This window comes from Equus przewalskii, chromosome 1 (assembly GCF_037783145.1).
Source record: "Equus przewalskii isolate Varuska chromosome 1, EquPr2, whole genome shotgun sequence".
NCBI classification, from domain to species: domain Eukaryota; kingdom Metazoa; phylum Chordata; class Mammalia; order Perissodactyla; family Equidae; genus Equus; species Equus przewalskii.
In genome coordinates, this window is record NC_091831.1 from 159838283 (window position 1) to 159860060 (window position 21778).

Here is a 21778-nt window from a genome sequence, read left to right on the forward strand (position 1 = left end):
CAATCCTGGAAAGTCCAAAGCTGTGGGACCAGGAAGCACAGAATCCCTTATTGGTCATTGGGCGTGAAAGTAATTGAGGCCACTCCTCCTTCCATTTCTTGTTTCCCAGACCCATGTAGTCTTCCTATTGGGGGCACAGGGCTATAGAGGACTCTGATTTAATACATATACTGCATCTAGAAAGATAGCACCCCATCTTTGTAAAGTATTGCCCTTGGTTATCATTTCAGCTTTATTAGGCTATTCCAACACTCTATGAAGTTGGCTGCTTCCAGAAAGTGTGGTATCTGATCCAAAAATAGTCATAGACCCACTCCTGCACCTCCTTTGCTAAAAAGTGAGTCCCCTGGTTGGGTGCTATGCTGTGTGGGATTCTATGTTTGTGGACCAGGCTTTCCATGGGCAGTAATGTTGGCTGAGACTTTGCAGGCAGAAAAGGCAAACCTATACCTGGAATGGATATCTTACACTATAGCAAGGAACTACTGATCCTTCCAGGATGAAAGGAAACCTATATAGTTGATTTGCCTCCAAGTGGATAGTAAGGTACTGGGGAGATAGTGCCATATCAAGCTTCAGCATTGATCTCTGTTGCTGTGAGGTTGGAAATTCAGAGGCGGCAGTGGTTATATCAGCCTTGGTAAGTGAGAGACCATTCTCTTGGTCTCATAGACTCCATAGCCATTCATGGCATAGACATGTTATTCATATGCTCATCATTCCAGTTCCAGTGGGCTGATGAGGAAATCCAGCTAGTAGCAGTTGGTGGAGTCTTTTTGCCTACTTGGTTATTCAGTGCGGAAGTTATTTTACTACTTACTTATTTTGTACCACTTCCACAGTGGATGCTTTCTGGTGGGTGTTAGGATGTAATACAAAAATCTTCACATTCCCTGTCCACTCCCGTCCATCCATCCACGTGTGTGTATTCCACACATGCTTGACTTTAATCTTCCAACTCTTTTCCTTCCAGGTTCATGAGCAGCCAGTCACTGGTCATTGTCCAGGAAAATATATATATATATATATATATATTTTGTTCTTACCTCAGGCCACTTTTCTTTCCACACAAAATTTGGATTACCAGTGCACTGCTCACAGCTCCCAATTGGGAAGATTTTCTCTTCCCTGTCCTTTAAGGTCATCCCCGAATATTGTTAGAATGCACTTGCTGTACATTTTTGACTTGGACACACGTACCAAGCAAATCTATCTATAAATCAAGCTCAGGCTTTTTCTTCCTCCTTCAGCTAGTCATGTGCCCTGCCCAATGTGACCAAAGATAAAAGATGTGGGAGGGGCACTGGTGCAATTGTGGTGCATACCCTGGAGGTTCTGGGCTACCTGCTCACATAATTTACTGATGAACTTTGGTTCAAGCTGGGTTCAATTCCAGATGTATTATTTCCATTTTACAATGGACTGGTGATAAGCCCACTCAATTTTATGACTTAGTAGGTCCAAAATCTTAGCTCATAATGGTTCAGAGCAAAAATCTACAAGGGCATCCATCCAGATATCTCCATCCCACGTTTCAGGGTTCCAGATTTTCCCAGTCAGGGCCCTGTTACTATAGCATAACAGATCATCCTTGACTGGGCATTTAAACTCATCTGAAGCTCTGAGACTCTTATCAAATCCTGTCTTCTCAGCTGTGTCTGCCCTTCTTATACAGGAGATAAGGACCTCATAGTAAGCTATCAAAGAGGCCATCAGGCTCTCAGTTTATCATTGTCCCTTTTCAGAGTTTTAACATAATTTAGCAATAACAGGTGAACTTATTCTCTTTGTAGACATTGTTCACCCCATATCTTTCAAATGCCTGAATAATGGCACCTGCAAGGGGATTCTCTTCCACCAGGTTTTCCTCATCACCATAACCACTAGTGAAATCTTCAGCAGTTGGGTTTCTGCCCTGTGCTAGGGACTCTCGATGCCCCAAATATCACTAGGGATGAGTTTTTGCCTGTGGGGATCCCCTTTGTCTGTGGGGTGGTATGTCATTTCCAAGTTCTACCTGTGTTCTCTAACAAATCTTGATGCCAACTGTATTAGCTTGATTCCTCCAAAAATAAACATATGCTAAGACAGGATTAGACATGCAAGAGGCTTAGTGGAGGAAACATCTATGAAGAATAAAGGGATAAGATCTGGAGTGGACTGCGAGGACCTTCAGACTCTGATGAAGATGTGACTCCCGTAAAAAGAGAGGAGCAAGAAAGGAGCGTTGGAAACAAAGAGTCTCAGTCTGCAGCATGGTTCTAGGAAAGTTTCCACCAGGCTGATGTGGAGTACTTATGCCAAAGTGGCCCATTCCTGCAGGAATGGACTAGCTTGAGCAACTCTAGCACTCAATCATTGGCAGAGAGCTGCTTGCACTTTGAGGTCCCAGTGCAAATGCAATGGTAGATCCAGAGGGATGATACATGAAGCTATCAACCAACTATGTCCCCATGTAGTTTCTCTCGAAGGAGACCTGAGTGGCACATTTCCATGGATGCCACAAGTGGCACATCAGGAGTGCAGTCATAGTCTCTGCTCTTGGCAGGTTGAACACACAATAGTGGCTGTAGCCAGATAGGCCTTGATTAGTGGAAGTCCATGTTTTTGAGGCCACACATAACCCTTTGCCATGCCACTTAGTCTGTCAACCCATTGGGCAATGACAAGTGTGTCCGGTAAAAGAGGTTGGCATCTACAGAACAGATCATTCTGTCCACCTAACTATTAATGTCTTCCTCTGCTGATTTGCTTTTTGGTGAGAATTTACGTGTGACACAAATATTTTTATACTCTATAACCATTCTGAGACATCTATTCATGTACTTCTTCCACAGATTTCTATGTCACCAGTCATCCAATTGTGTTCAATAAGAGTAGGATTTCTTTTCATCACTGTCCTTCAAGCCCACCCATGAGTGGGACTGTAGTGTTACAGATATCTACCTTGGGTGGTGCTATCATATTATACAGAACAGTCTATAAACCAGGCCTAACATTTTTCCCTTGGTCAACTGGTCATAAGAAACTCTTGATGAGGCTGCAGGTGCAAACTGAAAAAGATGAGGAAGTCTAGCAGAATTAGGAGCCGTGGTAATCTGAGCCACTTAGTAATGCCATTGACATGTGCCTTCAAGAAATACTCAAGCCTGATCTTATATACACCTCTCCCACTCCTATGCATACCCAAATTTATGGTTTTGTGAATCAACACCCACTTCATGATGGGCACTTCAGGTCACATAGTAACTTGTTGGCCCACAGTCAAATTCTCAGTCTCTACTAAGTCTGAGTAAAAAGCCAAGAGCTGCTTCTCAAAAGGAGCATATCTGCAGAGTATGGTATGGCTTTGTTCCCAGATCCTAAATGTCTTCTCTGTAATTCATCAAAGAGGTCTACCTGCCAAAGGCTCAACAGACATGTTAAACACCATTGGATTGGCTGTGTCATATGACCAAAGTGGAGGGAAGCTTGCATAGCAGCCTGGACCTGTTGCAGAACTCTCACTTTTTCAGGTCCTGTTCAAAATTGGAAACCTTTTGTCTTACTCAGTAAACAGGCCTAACCTATCACAACACACCCACATAAGATATGTGTTGCCTCCAAAATCCAGTGAGGCATACCAGGCATTGTGATTCTTTCTTAACGGTAAGAGGGACCGGATATAGCAAGTTGACCTTCACTGTGGAAAAGATATTTCACCTTATCCCAGGCCACAAAAGCCCAAGAAAGTTCATTGAAGGAACAAATCTATAAATTTTGAGAGGATTTGTTTCCCACCCTCTGGCATATATGGTTCTTACTAAGAAGTCTAAAGTAGTTACTATTTCATGCTCCTCTCATCCATCAAAGTAATGGATCCATGTGACGTCTTACGGAATGGAGAGGCAATCAATTCCCTGAGGAATAGAATAAGACAGGGGTGGAGAGTAGATATATCTCTGAGGTGAAACAATGAAGGCATATTGCTGGCTCTTCCAGATGGGGAAAAAAAATACTTCAGGTAGTCTCTGCTAACAGGTATATAGAGGGAAAAATGATTTTCCATCTCAATACCCAAATCAAATGTCAAGGAATTTTTTGATTTACTCCAGCAAAGAAACCACATCTTGAACTGGAACTTCACTTGTACTTACCATCTGATTAAGTTTACAATGATCCTTCGTCATTCTTCAAGAGCCATCTATCTTCTGCTCAGGCCAAACAGACGAGTTCAATGGAGATATGTTGGAAATCACCAGCCAAACATCTTTTAAGTCCTTTATGGAGGCACTAATCTCTACAATTTCTGCAGGTATGCAGTATTATTTTGGATTTGTTATTTTGGAGTATACAGGCAGTTCTAATGTCTCCTACTTGTCCTCAGTCCACAGATAAGATAAGCAATATAGTGATTCTGCCATTTACTGAGTGTGTCTCTTTCAATCAGGCATTCTAGAATTTGGGAAATAACCATGGAGTGAGTTCGGAGCCCAGCTGTGATGCACTGTGAGATGGACCTAAGCCAAAATACCATTAATCATTCAGCTTCAATAAACCCCTTACTCTGATGAGTAGACAAAAGTAGCATATTGGGTGTCCAAGACTTAGTATCACGTCACAGCCAGTGTTCAGAAATCACCAAAAGTCTGGTTATTTCCCCTTCCTCAATGCACTATTACCTTGGTAAATGGCTGCAGGTCTTTTGGGGGAAGGGAAGAAGGAAAAGATACAGTGTAAAATTTTGGCCATGTAAATATAGATTATAAAAATCTTGTAATTCTTTTCGCATCTATGATACCTCATTATTTTGTACCTGTCTCCAGGGTCCCTGCCGAGACTTGAGTCCAGTTACAGATATCGAGGCAATGAAAGGTTTTGGGGCAGATCTTGAGGAGTCTCAGCGTTTCCCCACGGGATAGGTCATCACAGATTCTTCAAGCAAGGGAAGACTAAACTCCTCAGATAGAGAAAGGAAGTCATCTTCTTCAGGCAAAAGAGATTGAGGGGCTTCAAGGCCTCAGTTTCATCAGAATCTGCCCACGTGTTGCCATCTCAGTTTTCAGGATCCTAACTCTATCCCAATCAATGTCCTAATTTTGACCATAAGAGACCTTGAATTAACGATATTGTAATCCAGCTACCCACAGAGTTAATCCTTGGGTTTGTTTTTCACAAATATCAGGCCCTGCAGCTACAAGAAATAAGGATTTCTTTCAGGGTAGTCACACAAATTTGCCAGTTCCTTCCAAGACCTTAGGCTAAGAATATAGTGCCCTGAGTTCATTATTTTCTTTCTCTGGTTCCCCTGAGGCACTTAGAAGCAACCCACAGTCCTGATACCCCTTATTTCTACTAAATTGTTCAAGGGCAACAGCTGCCTGGTAACCTAACACCTTTCCTTCTATAGGCACCTGATGCCAAGGACTACTAGTGTCCTTGGGACCCATACATTCTAAAATATAGAGAACTTTATTGTGAACTGATTTACGCAGATAGTACTCACCTTTCAGTGATTCAGGCAGGACCTGTCAAATGAGAGAAGGAGAAATGGAGTAAAGATTCCTAATGCAGCTCAGTTAAGATGCTTCCCTCCCGTCCTCGCACATCATGATTTCCCAGCTCGAGGTCCCAGTCTCCCACCTCTGTGCAATGGTTACACAGTGCTCCCCAACACCTGCCTCCTGCACCCAAATTCTATGATGGGGGCTCCAGCCATGTACCCTGCTAGTGACTGCCACAGTGGTAGAGCCAGAGAAAGAGGAGGAAAATTCTTTGCAAAAGGAAACTCAGAGTTCTCAGCGCCTCAGCAATGTGTCTCAACTTGAGTCAGACGTGTCTCCTTTAAAGGACAAATAATGTTCACAGACCCCAGTGTTAACTACATTACTTTTAACATAACGTTATAGAAACATGTAGAAACATAAAATGGTGTTTAAACTCTATGTACTTACTGCTCCTATGCCTACTATAAAAAAAAAAATACAAGTTAAACAGGTACAAAACTTCAAAAGCAATAGTTTTGGTTAAATTCCATGTGAGAATAATGATGACATATATTGTATTTATTTTAAGCACCACTTTTGTAATTAGTTTCGTAGGTTTTCCTTGAATACCTTCACCTATTTACAGGGATTTGGTGTTGACTATGCGTGGTGGGATTGGTTGTAGTATTGTGATAAATTTTGGTAGAGCTTTTCTAGGGTTAAAGGTATTCTTAATTTACTTGAGGGATATGTTGGTAGTTTTTGGTTATACAACAGCTGTAGCTACTGAGCAGTATCCTGGGGTGTGAGTGTCTAATACGACTATTCTGGGGATATTTCTTTCAGGCCTATTGATGGATTCACTATAGGAATTAGACCTTACAAATGCAGGAGGAGCTGAAGAAGTGAAGGTCTGGAAGAGGGAGTCAGAGCATCAAAAAAAACAGTCATTAACCTGCTTGTCTGAAGCAGCAGCACAGAGGGATGAGTGGGGATTCTGGGTTTTTCAGTGAAGAGCCTATAGGAGTTGCTGCGTTGTGTAGCTGTGGAACCTGGGTTGTGATTGTGACTGGTTGGTCACTGTGATTGTGATTGTGACTGGTTGGTCATTGCTTATTTGTGTTCTGGTTATTGTAGAGATTACTTTTGTAGAGATTAAGCAACAATAGGCTTAGGGTTATGGTAATATGGAATGAGAAGAAGTATAGTTTGGTTAAAGCTTTTTTGGTTGGAGACTAATGTTGAGGTTTTTATTTGGGAGTAGGAGATGGATTTTGATAGGATGCTTTCTAGCCAGATTGAGTCTAGTAACAGTTACGCTGATTTTTGACTTGTTGATAAGTTTATGAATGGTGTGAGTTGGTGCATAATAGTTGGAAAATATCTGAGAAGGTTTGAGAATTTGAACAGGTTAGAAGGATGTTGGGGTTTTAGGTTATATGTTGTGAGGCTGAATTCTAGTGCCAGAGAGAAGCCTAAGATAGTTACGGTAAGGGCTGTTAGTTTTAGAGAATGAGATGGTCTCTGAAATGGTTGTTGGGTAGATGTTGTTAGAAATAAAGAACCTCGTAAAAATGCTCCCGATCAGAAGGCATTTAACAGAGTTGACTAGGAAGGGGTTGTTTTCATTAATTATAATTAGGGTAGGAAAAGGAGGTTGTCCTAGATGTGCAAAGAAAATAATTTGAGTACTATGGACAGCTGTTAGGGATGTGGCAACGAGAGTGATTAGTAGGGCTCAGGCACTGGTATGCGACGTACTGGCAGTTTCAATGATTAGGTCTTTAGAGCAAAAATCTATAAGGAAAGGCAAGCTGGTTAGTGCAAGACTTCTGATGATAAGTGAAGTTTGGTAAAGGGTATTGCTTTGAACAGGCTGCCTATTTTTCGGATGCGTTGTTTGCTGTTTAGATTATGAATAATGGATCCAGAGCATATGAATTAACATGGCCTTGAAAAATGCATGGGTACAGATGGGAAGAAACGCCAGGTGTGGTTGCTTAAAGCTTATGCTTACGATTATCAGGCCTAGTCAGCTTGAAGTGGAGAAGGTAACAATTTTTTTAATATCATTTTGAGTAAGTGCACAGATTGCTGTAAATAGTATGGTGATAACTCCTAAGCACCGTGTGAGTGTTTGGATAGTCTTATTATTTTCTATTAATGAGTGGAAGTGGATTAGTAGGAATGTGCCTGCTATGACTATTGTGCTTGAGTGAAGTAGGGCTGAGACTGGTGTGGGACCTTCTATGGCTGAGGGGAGTGATGGGTGTAAGACAAACTGGGCAGATTTACCAGTTACAGTTAAGAGGAGTCTGATTAGCAGAAGGTTGATGTGGTTGAGATTAAGCATGAAGATCTGTTGAAAATCTCATGAGTTTATATTGAATAAGAATCACGCTAGAGATATGATGAAGCCAACATCCCAAATACCATTATATAGAATTGCTTGAAGGACAACAGTATTTGCATCTCTTCAGCCATATCATCATCCCATTAATAGGAATGATACAATACCTACTCCTTCTTATCCAATAAATAGTTGAAAGAGGTTGTTATCTGTGACTAGAATTATTATAGTGATAAGGAATATGAGTAGGTATTTGAAGAATCAGGTAATATAGGGGTCTGAAGGTATATATCACGTTGAGAATTCTATAACAGATCATGTGATGAAGTGTGCTACTGGCATGAAGATTATTGAGGAGTAGTCTGATTTAAAGCTGATAGATAATTTTAGGGTTTGGATGGTCATTCACTGTCAGTTGGAAATCATTGTTTCTTGGACCAAATAAAGGAATATTATTGTAGGGATCAGGCTAGTAATGAAAGTGTATGAAATGATGTTTTTCATGTAGTATGGATATATGTAATTTTTGTGGCTGTTGAAGACAGTTGCTACGATTGGCAGTGTTAATATAAACAGACTGATATGAGGGAGGAGAATAGGTTTATTATTTTTATTTGGAGTTGCACCAATTTTTGCTGCCTAAGACCAACTAATAGCTCTCATCCTCTAAAAGTTTGAAAAAGTCATACTGTTAGGCTTGGGGGCATGGATTAGCAGTCTTGTGTACTTTTTCAGTAAATAAGAAATTTTGAGTTTCTATTATCAGATCTACAATCTAAAGTTTTTGTTAAACTATATCTACAGTATACAGGCCCGAAATGACTTCAGGATTGAGTGATAGAAGTAGAAGGGTAGTAGATGAAGGGTTATGAGCATGTTTTCTCGTGTAAATGATGGTTTGACATCATTGATGTGGTAGGTGTACCGGCCTTGTTGTGCTGTGATTAATATGTAGAGGGAGTATAAAGCAGTAATAATAATATTAATTCCTATTAATATAATGGTGATGTTACATCATGGAAATGATCATATGACTACAAATAGTTCTCCACTGTGGTTGATTGTAGGGGGCAGGGCTAGGTTGATCAGGTTAGCTAGTAATCATCATGCTGCTATGAGTGGGAGCAGTATTTGTAGGCTGCAAGCTAGAATTATAGTTCGACTGTGGATTCTTTCATAGTTTGAGTTTGCCAGAGAGAATAGTATTGATGATGTGTGCAGCTATCAAAGCTGTGGCTCCTATGTAACTCAGTGGTGTTTGAATAAGGATAGCTATGATTACTAGGGCTATGCGGCTGACAGAGGAGTATGTGATGACTGATTCTAGGTCTGTTTGTTGTAAGTAAATAAAGCTTGTTATAATTATTCCTCATAGGGATAGCTTGAGGAAGGAGTAAGCTATATAACTTGTCAGAGGGTTGTATCCTGTTGTGATACATAATAGTTTGTAGCCATCTAGTTTTACTAGGATGGCTGCAAGTACTATGGAGCTGGCAATGGGAGCTTCTACATGCACTTTTGGTAGTCTAAGGTGAAGACCACATAGGGGTATTTTTGCTATAAATGCTATCATGCATGCCAATCATAAGAAAACATTGGATCGAGAGTTGGGTAGTATTTGGGTTCAGTATTGGATTAATAGTAAATTTCATGAACCTATGAGGTTTTGGATAAAGATCAGTGCGACCAGAAGTGGGAGTGATCCTACTAGTGTAGAATAAGAAATAGTTGCCCGCATTTAAACATTCTGTTTGGTTACTCCAACAGGTGATAATAATTAGTGTTGGAACCAATGTTGCTTTGAATAGAATATAGAAGGATATTAGTTCTGTGGCAGTGAAAGTTACGATTAGGAACATTTGGAGTATAATTAGTATTGTGATAGATAATTTTTTCTGGGCTGGGGTTCTTTAGATAGATGATGTTGGCTGGCCACGGGTATCAGTCAGGGTAGTCATGTTGTTAGTGCTAGTAGGGGTGCTGATAGGAAGTCAGAGAAAAATATCAGTGAGAAGTTAAGGCTATTTTTGTTGAGTTGATTTAGAAAGGATAGGCTGATAAGGCTAATTAGTAGGCCGTAGGCTGTGGTATTAATTAAGATTATGTTCTTTTTTGATAGTCATGTAAGTGGTATCCGTATCACGGTTGGAATAATAATTTTTAGCATTGAAGGAAGTTGAGGTTTGGTACATAATCTACTCTGTAGGTGTTGTAGACCAAACTAGTAGGGATAATCCTAACACTGCTTTATAGGCTGTGAATGCTAATAAGATAATGGGCTTTATGCTAGCTAGTGTGAAGTGGGTATTTAGGATTAGTACAGTTGCTATAATAAATAATGATAACATTATTCCTTCTACACATAATAGTGAGGATATCAGGTGGGACTGATATATCAGTAAGCCTATAAAAGACACAGTGAATGCCAGGAAAATATTAATATAGACCAGTGACATTTGATAATTATGAAGTAAATCATAGTTTAATGATTTGAAGTCATTTGTTTTGGTCTAAACTAATTATTATGTTCAGTTCATTCTAATCCTTTGTGGGTCCATTTGTAGGCTAAGATAATGGCTAATAGTGAGATTAGGACTAGTGCTATTGCAAGTATGGTCTTTAGGTTAGTTGTTTGGGATGCTCATGGTAGGGGTAAGAGGAGTGCAATTTCTACATAGAAGAGCAGGACAATGATGGCTACTAGAAAGAACTTCATAGAGAAAGGCAGGCATGCTGATCTTATAAGGTCAAATTCGCAATCATAGGGGCTGGATTTTTCTGTGTAAATATTCAATTGGGGCAGTCAGAATGTGATAAATATGAGTAGTAAGGCTAGAAGTGTATTAGTAGATAGTGTTAATATTAGGTTAATTATTCTTTTTCAGGTTGCGCTGAAACTGAGTGATTGGAAGTCAATTGTACTATTTATTGCAAAAAGAATAGGATCCTCATCAATAGATGGATACGTATAGGAATAGCCATACCACATCGACAAAATGTCAGTATCAAGCAGCCGCTTTAAATCTGAAGCAGTGATTGGATGTAAAGTGAAATTTTAGTTGGTGTAGGAAACAGACAACAAGGAAGGTAGAGCCAATAATCATAGGTAGTCCATGGAAACCTGTGGCTATGAAGAATATTGATCCATAAACACTGTCTGAAATCGTAAATGATGTTTCATAATATTATGAAGCTTGAAGTAGGGTAAAGTAGACACCTAGTGAAATTGTTATGAATAGGGCTTAGAGTATACGTTTGCTGCTCCCTTCTGTTAGGCTGTGATGTTCCCAAATAATGGAGACTCCAGATGCTAAAAGTACTGAGGTGTTGATAAGAGGCACTTCTAAAGGGTTTAGGGGGTGAATGCCTGTGGGTGGTCAGTGACCACCTAGCTCGGGCTAGGCTTGAGTGGTAGAAGGTTCAGAAGAAACCAGAAAAGAAGAAAACTTCTGAAATGATGAAGAGGATTATGTCATATCGGAGTCCTTTTTGGACAATTGGTGTATGGTGGCATGTGCTTTCTCAGACAATGTCTCATCATCATTGGTATATAGTTAAGATGCTAGTTTGTAGTCCTAGGGATAATAGTAATGTTGAATTAAAGTGGAATCATATTACTAACCCTGACATTATAAGGAGGGCTTACAGGGCTCCTGTAAGTGGTGGTAAGGGACTGGGATTAACTATGTGATAGGCGTGGGTTCGGTGGGTCATCATCATGTAAGTAAAGGCTTACTAAGAGAGCAAATATATAGGCCTGGATTAAGGCCATTCCAAATTCAAGAATAGTGAGTAGAATAAGAATAATAAACGTGATGAGAGCTGTTGTAGGGCTAATATTTATTAGGGCTATTGTTGCTCTTCTGATTAGGTGAATTAGGAGGTGTCCAGCGGTAATGTTGGCTGTCAGCCATACGGCTAGGGCTATTGTTTCAATACGTAGACTAATGGTTTTGATAATGATCAGTATAGGGATGAGGAAAATGGGTGTTCCTTGGGCTAGGAAGTGGGCTAAAGATGCTTTTGTTTTGTGGCAAAAGCCTATGAATACTGTCCCTGCTCACAGGAGGGTGGCTATACCCAGATTTATTGATAGTTGCATGGTGGGTGTAAATGAGTGAGCTAACAGGCCTAGGGAGTTAGTTGAGCCAATGAACAGGATGAGGGATACAAGTATTAGGGTTCAAGTTTGTCCTTTATGATTGCAGGTAGATATTATTTATTTTGATGTGAGTTGGATCAGTCATTGCTGGATAGAGATTAGAAGGTTGTTAATTAGTTGTTTAGATGAAGGAAACATGATACTTGGAAACATGAGAATTAGGATAACAATAGGTAAAATGATTATTGTTGGGGTAGCAAAGAGGTGAACAGATTTTCATTCATTTTGATTCTCAAGGGATGGTAATCTTTGATGATTTAGTCGTTTTTATTTCTGGGTTTGAGGGGTAAGCGTGTTTTGAAATTTTTAGTTGAAATACAATAACTAGTGTTACAATTATTAATATAATGATAGTAAATCATGTTGATGTATCCAGTTGTGGCATATCGTTAAGGAGAGATTCAAACTCTCGATCTTCACCTTTAAAGGTTAATGCTGTATAGCTTCTTAATGATTTTATAGTATTGATGCAGATCATTTATCAAAATACTTCAGTGGGACTAATTCAAGAACAATGGGTATAAAGCTACGGTTTGATCAGCAAATTTCTGAGCACTGTCCATAATATAGTCCTGGTCGTGAAGACGCAAGGTTGTTTGGTTTAGGCATGCTGGGATAGCGTCTGTTTTTAGGCCTAAGAAGGGGATGCTCATGAGTGCAGGATGTCTTCAGATGAAATTAATATTTGGATTATTTCTATAGGCTGGACTACCAGATTATCAGCTTCTAGAAGTCGTAGTTTTCCTGGTTTTAGGTCTGATGTGAGGATCATGTAGGAATCAAAACTTAGGTCTTTGTAATCTGTATACTCATAACTTCAGTAGCATTGATGGCCTATTGTGTTCATGGTTAGAGAAGGGTTATTAATTTCGTCTGTCATGTAAAGGATTTGTAGTGATGGTAGGGCGATCAGAATCAGAATAACAGCTGGTAGGCTAGTTCAAATAGTTCTCTACTTCCTGGGCATCTATAGTACTTGTTTGGGTTAGTTTACTTGTTAATATCGATGAAATAATATATGGTACTAAAGAACTGATTAAGAATACAATTATTAGTATGTGGTCATGGAAGCAAAGGAATTCTATAATAGGGGATGTTGCATCTTGAAATCCTAGTTGGAATGGGTAAGCCATGGAAATATATAGGAGTTTAACCTATAACTTAACTTTAACAAAGTTATGTAATGTTTACTAATATCTCACTTATGGAGAAAGACGTATTGGCTTGAAACTAGTAAGAGGGGATTCGATTCCTTCCTTTCTTCTTCTTTTTTTTTTTTTTGAGGAAGATTAGCCCTGAGAAACATCTGCCAATCCTCCTCTTTTTGCTGAGGAAGACTGGCCGTGAGCTAACATCCATGCCCATCTTCCTCTATTTTATATGTGGGATGCCTACCACAGCATGGCTTGACAAGCGGTACCATGTCCACATCCGGGATTCGAACTGGCAAACCCTGGGCCACCGAAGCGGGAACATGCACACTTAACTGCTGTGCCACCTGGCCGGCCCCCCTTCCTTTCTTATTTTGAGTTCACGTAGGTAGGTTCTTTGAACGTGTGATATGGTGGAGGGCATCCGTGAATCATTCGAGATTGGTAGTAGTTAGTTCTACTATTGATACTTCTCGTTTGGATGCAAATGCTTCTAAGATTATAAAAATTATTAGCATTACTGCTGTAAGTGAGATGAAAGATGTTATAGATGAGACGGTATTTAATGTTGTACATGCATCTGGGTAGTCGGAATAACATCGTGGTATTCCTGAAAGGCCAAAGGAATTGCTGAGGGAAGAAGGTTATATTAACACAGACAGATATAATTGTAAAGTGGATTTTTGCTCAGCGTATATCCTGAGAACAGAGGGAATCAGTGGATGACTCCTTCTGTAATAGCAAAAACCGGTCCTATAGAGAAGACATAGTGAAAGTGGGCTACTACATAGTAAGTATAAAGTACACTATCTAGGGACGAATTTGCTAAGACAATCCTCCTCCTACCATGAACAAGAAGATAAAACCTAGAGCTAGTAGTATGGCTGGTGATCATTTGTTCTTCCCTCCATAGAGGGTTGCTTGTCAGCTGAAAACTTTTACACCAGTAGGAATGGCAACGATTATAGTGGCTGATGTAAAGTACGCTAGTGTGTCAATGTCTATACCTACTGTAAATATGTCATAGGCTGATATGATAAAGCCTAGGAAGTTTTAATGATTTAAATCTAATAGAATAAATGACATTTTGCTGAAGATAAATCATCAATTTTGAATTGAATAGATGAAAAATTATGTGTGGTATTGAATTTTACTTATGAACTTGATTCTTCTGGTTTTGTGCATTAACTTTCATCATTTTAACTTTTTCTTTGTTCAAAAATAAATTCATATTGAATTGTTAACCCATTCACTTGATGGGCCAATCAGTTAACTATTAACTATGTAAAATATTTAAAGAAATATTTTTAATATTTTAAATTATTACATCATTACTACTATACATGGCTACTATACATATTTATTACATTATTACACTGTACACAATCATTTAGCTAATCAACTGTAATTAAATGATCTATACAAAAGATGAACTCCACACAGAATAGCCATGTGAATGGTGAAGATAGGTCTGATCATACACCGAGTTTTACATGCTTATAGCATCTAATTTGTGATGATTTCATTTTCCCATAATTGCTTTCTATTCAAACTACCTGACATCATTTGACATTTATTCAGTTATTTTCATTTACTAATATCTCTAAAAGGTAAAGGAGGACATTGAAGGCTTATGGCAGTATTTGCTTATAAGATCATCATTAAGCTAAGCCCCAACATGAGTCAGTTGCATTTTATAAGAAATATGTATTCCTTACAATCTTGCATAATTTAAGGCTGATTTTCCCATGGGAAAAAATGTGGAATTGGTTTACATAGCTCATATATCTACAACTTTGTAGCATATTTCTGTTTTGATGCTAATCTTTATTTTCTTAGCATTATCTACAATATTTAGCAATTGCTGTTTGTTAAATTAATGATAAAGCATATCAAGGCCGTTGTCTGGCTGTTTTCATGGCAATGAACTATAGCAACATCTGTTTAAAAGTTATGCATTTGGGTGCCCATTTTTCAGCATGAGCTTTGGTACCAGCTCTTAATAAATGCTAATATAAAAAGACATAAAACAAGTTGAAAGTTATTAAGTAACTGTTAAAAATCACAGAATTAAAAAAACCCAATATCTCATAAATATTCTCATAAAGCAGAAGGTGGAACACAACATAATAACAATGTCCTATTTCTGTTACAAGCTAAAGTGGCGCCCTCATGTGGCAGGAGGAAAAACAATTTACAATTCTTTTAGTTCACCAACTCAAATTATGCAAATCCTGATTGAAGTTTGGTGAGAACCACAATACTACAAATTTTGCTTTTAATATATGCATTAATTTTTACATCACATCACTTAAATTTCACGTAATTTATGGGACCCAACTGCATGTTTTATGCTATCATTCTATGGAAAATATATATATTTTTTTTTTTTTAAGATTTTTTATTTTTTCCTTTTTCTCCCCAAAGTCCCCCGGTACATAGTTGTGTATTCTTCGTTGTGGGTTCTTCTACTTGTGGCATGTGGGACGCTGCCTCAGCGTGGTCTGATGAGCAGTGCCATGTCCGCGCCCAGGATTCGAACTAACGAAACACTGGGCCGCCTGCAGCGGAGCGCGCGAACTTAACCACTCGGCCACGGGGCCAGCCCCCATATGGAAAATATATTTTTAATTCTCATAAAAACATGAAGATCCATAAAAATTCCAGAGATACACACATTCCAAATATGATAAATACAAAGCATAAATAACTTTTTAAGCCCAATTTTAAAATAGTCCTTTTTACTACTATAATTTCCATGCAGGTCCTGGAAACGCCTTAAAAGTAATAATGATGAGACCAGCCTGGTGGTTCAGTGGTTAATTTCACACGTTCCGCTTCAGCGAACCATGATTCACCGTTTCGGATCCCAAGTGTGGACCCATGCACCACTTGTCAAGCCATGCTGTGGTAGGCATCCCACATATAAAGTAGAGGAAAATGGGCACAGATATGAGCTCAGGGCAAGTCTTCCTCAGCAAAAAAGAGGAGGATTGGCAGCAGATGTTAGCTCAGGGCTAATCTTCCTCAAAAAAAAAAAAAGTAATGATGACTTTGTCTTTGTAAAAAGAACACTATTCAAAGAAGAAACAAAAACTTAACGAAATGTGGAATGCTGCCTTTATCATTAACATATAAAATTTATAACTTCTTTGCTTTCTAAATCCTTCAATCAGAAGTTTAAATAATGTTGACTAATTATATTTAATTAAATATAATTTAGCAAGATTAAATTATAATTAAAATATAATTAAATTTAATTAAAATATGTTTAATTAAAATTAAATTAAATTTAAATTTAATTTAAATTTAACTAAATTATTATTTAACTATAATTAATTAAAATATAATTGAATAAGAAATTTAAATAATCTTAAATATATTTAAGCCATAATTTATTACCTTGTTAATTTCAAAACCACATAATGTAACCTGATCATTAAAATTAGTTGTTACCAAATATAATGTTTTTAATTCCCTAGGGAGGTATGTCATTATTGAGTATTAAATATCTCAGCTCATGGGAATAGAATGATTACTGTTTTCCTTCTACTCTTTTGTATTTTCCAAATTTTCAATTTGATAAGTATATACTAATATTATGGTGAAAAATAAAATTTGCAAAAGAATAAATGCTCATTTTAGAAGATAAACAACAAAATTACCTATTTAGAGTACAATATACAATAAAAGGAAAATAATGTATCGTTTTACCCTAGTAGTGAGGAAACTAGGAGAGACTGAAGTATCTTTCCTATAGCAACATGAAAGTATGTTGGAAAATGTTAATATTGAAAATGAGCACACTGTATGACCCAGCCATTACCAGGCCCCCATCTTAGTATCACCCCTATTGTAAAAGAAAGTGTACAAGGAGTTCAGTGCAGCAATATGGGGTCAGGAGAGGCTGAAAATGACATAATCACATAGTAATAAATCATGATGTCTTTATTCCATGCAGTTGAAAATAGTGAACTGAATCTATATATAATAACAGGAAAAGATTTGAGTGGGAAAAGCAAGTTGCAGAACAATATATAAAGTATGACACCACTTACGTTAATAAAAAATACTTGCACAATGTAAATCCTGCATATTGCACAGTGAAAATTCTAAGTACAATGATGGGTTCTCTATTAACAGCAACCTCTGGAAAGGAGAATTGCACAGGAAGAAGAGGAAAACAGGCAATGGTGGTTTTGGTTTTAATTGCAACTCTTTAATTTTTATAATAAGGATATATTAGCATATTAATTGAATAATTAAGCCTTAATTTCAAATTTTTTGTTTTCTTCTCTATCTCCATACATTTGAGTTCATATACATATAGAAATAACAAAACCCACCTTTACTAAGGATTTTTAATGTGAGTGACTCTTCTCTAAGCACTTTCCATTCAATGTGTCATTTAAACTTACCATTAACCTTATGGTGATAATTTTATCATGCCCATTTCACAGATGATGAAACCAAGCCTCAAACGGATTAGATAAATTGCCAGTTTCACCAAGCCCAAAGGGGCTACAACCAGAATTTGAATTCAGGCAGCTGGCTCAGAGCCACAATCTTAACCAAAATACTATTCTGCACGTTCCCTTGTAGAAGTGCATATAGCCACATGCAAGCGTGCATGTGTGCACACACATCTCTGTTGTCCAGCTTCTCCTATATCTGGCTCTCTGGAGTGCACAGGCCACTAGTATCTTCTCTCCATGACTTTCCACCGTCCACAGAAATGTGCTTGCTCATAGGAGGAGTGGAGGTGAAAAACTTGCAAAGTGAATTGTTGTGTATTTTGTTTTCCTGGTCACACTTCTCCCTTTAAGGTTTTGCAAGACGGCACACAGATCCATTTTTTCCCTGTCTGCTCAGTTTGGTATCTTCATTAGGATTGGTAAATTGTATTCAATCTTTTCCCAATTTATTAATATATTATCCCTTCACTTAAAATACAAAAAAGCACTTGTATTTCAAATGGATTTGAGGTGGTGGTAGGGTTTGTTGATGACTAGAAGAATCTTACGGTTGAGTAATTGGTCCTCAGTCTACATGACCAAGAAAGTGAATGTTCTTAGTAGACACAGAGGTGATCAGCCCAACAGTGGCAAACAAACTATGTATTTGGGATGAGAGTGAGACTTAAACCCAAATGCCTCAGTGTTTGCTCTTTTTTTTTTTTTTTTTAAAGATTTTTTTTTTTTAAAGATTTTTTTTTTTTTCCTTTTTCTCCCCAAAGCCCCCCGGTACATAGTTGTGTATTCTTCGTTGTGGGTTCTTCTAGTTGTGGCATGTGGGACGCTGCCTCCGCGTGGTCCGACGAGCAGTGCCATGTCCGCGCCCAGGATTCGAACTAACGAAACACCGGGCCGCCTGCAGTGGAGCGCGCGAACCTAACCACTGGGCCACGGGGCCAGCCCCAGTGTTTGCTCTTTTTTTGTCTGTGTGCGGAAGGGTGTCATTGAGCTAACGTCTATGGCAATCTTCCTCCATTTCATGTGGGATGTTGCTACAGTGTGGCTTGACAAGCTGTGCTAGGTCTGTGCCTGGGATCAAAACCAGTGAACCCCGGGCTGCTGAAGCAGAGTGCATTAACCCAAGCACTATGTCATTGGGCTAGCCCAATAAGGTCACTTTTGATGAGCCTAGTATGACTTTATTTTGACAGTGATAGATGGAGAGATCAAAGGCAAACAAAGACCAGTGTCTTGAGATCCCCAGGGAGAGGTTTCAAAAGGAAATGCCTATGTCAAAAATTAGAGGTCAACCAAAAATATGTAAAAAAGCATCAACTGAATTGGCCAGAGCCACTGTGTCAAGTTGCACAGGTTGTGCCTTTACAGGAGTGCTTGGCCAAGGGGACAGTGGGGCTAAAATTCAGCCCAGGCTTTGCCTGCGGAGCCAAGGCCCTGGTGCAAAGCTGCATTAACAGGACAAAGGGGAGCCCATTATAAAGCACACAAAGGTGCCATCTGATTGCCAAGCTTGAACCCTAGGGGCCGCCTCTGCATTTGCCCAGCAGGGTTGCCTTTTCTAAACCACGCAAAGCACCATATGGGCTATGGGCCCTGAATTCAGCAACCTGGTAGTCCATGGAGAGGATAGCACTTGAAATTTACGTGAAAACCCTTGGTAAAGCATAACACTGCTCAGGTGTAAAGTGGGGCAGGCAAAGGTGATTCAGAATCTGAGCAGGTGACAGGAGAAATTACACTGACCACAAACATTTGCTGCCTAACCCACAGCATGTAGAATCCACTTGAGACATTCAGAAATCTGGTGAACTCCTCTGTGGGAAAGTATTTGAGAGTAGACTGGCCAGAAAACACAGATGGGAGCGGATGTAATCATTTCTGAAAGTCCACTAGGTAGCAAACTCCAGAGCAGATCTAGCCAGTGGAGAAAAGCCACAGACAGAAGCACCTGGGTGAACCTGCCCTGACCTAACCGACAAAACTCTTTGATCTTGCTGCAGCTTGACTTCGAGAAAACGTCCTGCCCCAGGAGTTCTCAAAAGCCACATAGGGTGAAACAAAGGGAGGTTTTTTTAATACTACGAAGCATGGTGATAGGAAGGAGACGAAGGAGAAACGCGAGTATAGGCACAGTGCTACAAAACCCACAGAGACCTGTACAAAAACTATAGGGACAAAGTGCCATTTCCCTGGGAAATCCTCAGCCTGGCTACCATGACCCAGGAGATGAACACAGCAGGCAGCCATCCCTCCTTGCTCAGTGACCCAGAAAGGATGCCAGGAAGTTGACCAGACCAGAAGAGGTGACCCCTAGCTGCTGGCCTCTCACTCACTGCTTGTGGTTCAACATGTTCTTATAGTCACACTTGGGAACTACAAAAAGGCATTTCTTAGAAACCATTCTTGGTTTAGTTCATGTTTTTTGACTTCAAAAGGGGTTTCAAAAGAGCCGTCTCATGGAATTTCTGAATCCACATTTCTAGTGACATTTCCTTGAATGCCTTTCTTTGCAGTTTGGGAAGATGAACTTAAAGACAGAATGATTTGATTTTAGGCCATCACCAGCCACAATTGTTCATTCCAACGCTGCTACACTGTAAATCGCCCATACCTGCTCACTGCTTCACATCACACTGTCGCCTCTTGTTATCCACATGTAGTCTGCCCTTAAAGCAGCACTGGTGACCATGAGGGCCTTGACTCTAGAATAGTCATGGATCCAAGACCCATCCCCTTTGTGACACCAGTTTTCCAAGATGAGAATTAGCTGTGTGGCTAGAAAGTGAGAACAATCTAAAACAATAGAAAGCAACAATTCAGAGTCCTTCCTGAAGTGTACTGACTAGAAATGTTAACCATAAGAATATGTGCTTCTACTTACTCACCAGACAACAACCCCCCAAAAGCAAATCCACTCTTATTGGAAATTGATTAAATCATCAGGAACCAGTTGGATAAACAAGTGCTGCCTTTCTAAGATCAGACTAATTGTCCCCCGTATCTCCCTAATTGAGCTCACACAAAAAAACAGCTGCCGTTTTTACTCAACACAAGGCATCCAGATCCAAGTTCACTGAAATGTTGTTACTGATATTCTAATGGAGACTTATATGTTCCAAATTATGTAAATCTGACCATTCACCATTCTGAGCATGAAATTTCCTCTTTTTTTCTAAATGCTCTTGCTTTCTTGTATTTTCTAGTATTTCCCTTCTGAAGCTAGCTCCCAAAGGGCTTCCCTCTGCATTCTCATTTCCCTTATAAGGTTAGCATACAAGTTAAATTTTGAATTTCTTCAGAAACTTCTATGGAGAGATTTCCTCTTCAGTTTCTCTGCTTTCCCAGAAGCTATTGGGAGCAAAGAGCTCAAGCATGAACTATCTTGATGCAGTGTAAGATCAGCACAAAATGCTCTCAATGTGATTGTTCCATGTCCCATCATTCATTTAGTGTCTTCTGCAGAATTTAATTCTAAATATCCTTCTCCAATATTGATCCTTGGGCCTCCACCTTGTAAAATCATACTTTCCTCTTTGAAATCGTTTCAAAATGTTGATACTCTACAAACTTTCCCCCTCTCAGTTCTCCCTCCCAGCCTCCCCCATCCTCAGCCTTACACCCTCCAAAAATGATGTTCCGAGACCATTTGCATCTCAACAAGGAAATGATGCAAAAGTGTGCCCTTTCTTTTGCTGTTTTTTGCTTCTCAGTCCTAACCCAAACCCTGAACGTCTGGAGAGTTAGCACCCCCTGGTGCCATTCATGGGCATTTTCCTCAGAGATCTGTTCCCTCAGAAGCATTTGGGGACTGAGCCTGAACTCCATTGATATTAGGACCCTTGAAGGTGCCTGTCTCAGAAAGGCTCAAATGTTTCTACCTAAATCCAGGTCCAGCTACTTCATCACTGTAATTTGCCATTAGAAAGGTTGGGCTATCTACATTATCACTCCTCTAATGGCTCACAACTGAATCTTTAATTCTACAGGGTATATGGATCCTAGGAAGCTCCAGGGGAAAGGCTTGAATGTCTTTGCATTCAAGGGAATGGTCTGTAATGGGAGCTATCCAGATTACATGCCTTCCATGGAAGAGAGAATCATCATCACTTAGACAACGTCAACTCTCTAATACTGCACCTCTTTCTACCACGTATTTATGGCTGACTTAGTCAACTCAC

General features: G+C 39.3%; 1 long non-coding RNA gene and 1 gene segment (V, D, J or C); one reads left to right on the plus strand and one right to left on the minus strand.

The window, feature by feature from the left end:
• Window positions 1-5509, minus strand: part of LOC139077740 (uncharacterized) — a 28542-nt gene extending 23033 nt beyond the window's left edge. Inside the window, exon 1 of the long non-coding RNA XR_011530203.1 lies at window positions 5486-5509. This is a non-coding gene — a long non-coding RNA (uncharacterized lncRNA). The remainder of the gene's footprint in view (window positions 1-5485) is intronic.
• Window positions 1-21778, plus strand: part of LOC103543748 (T cell receptor alpha chain MC.7.G5-like) — a 440107-nt gene that overhangs the window by 90876 nt on the left and 327453 nt on the right.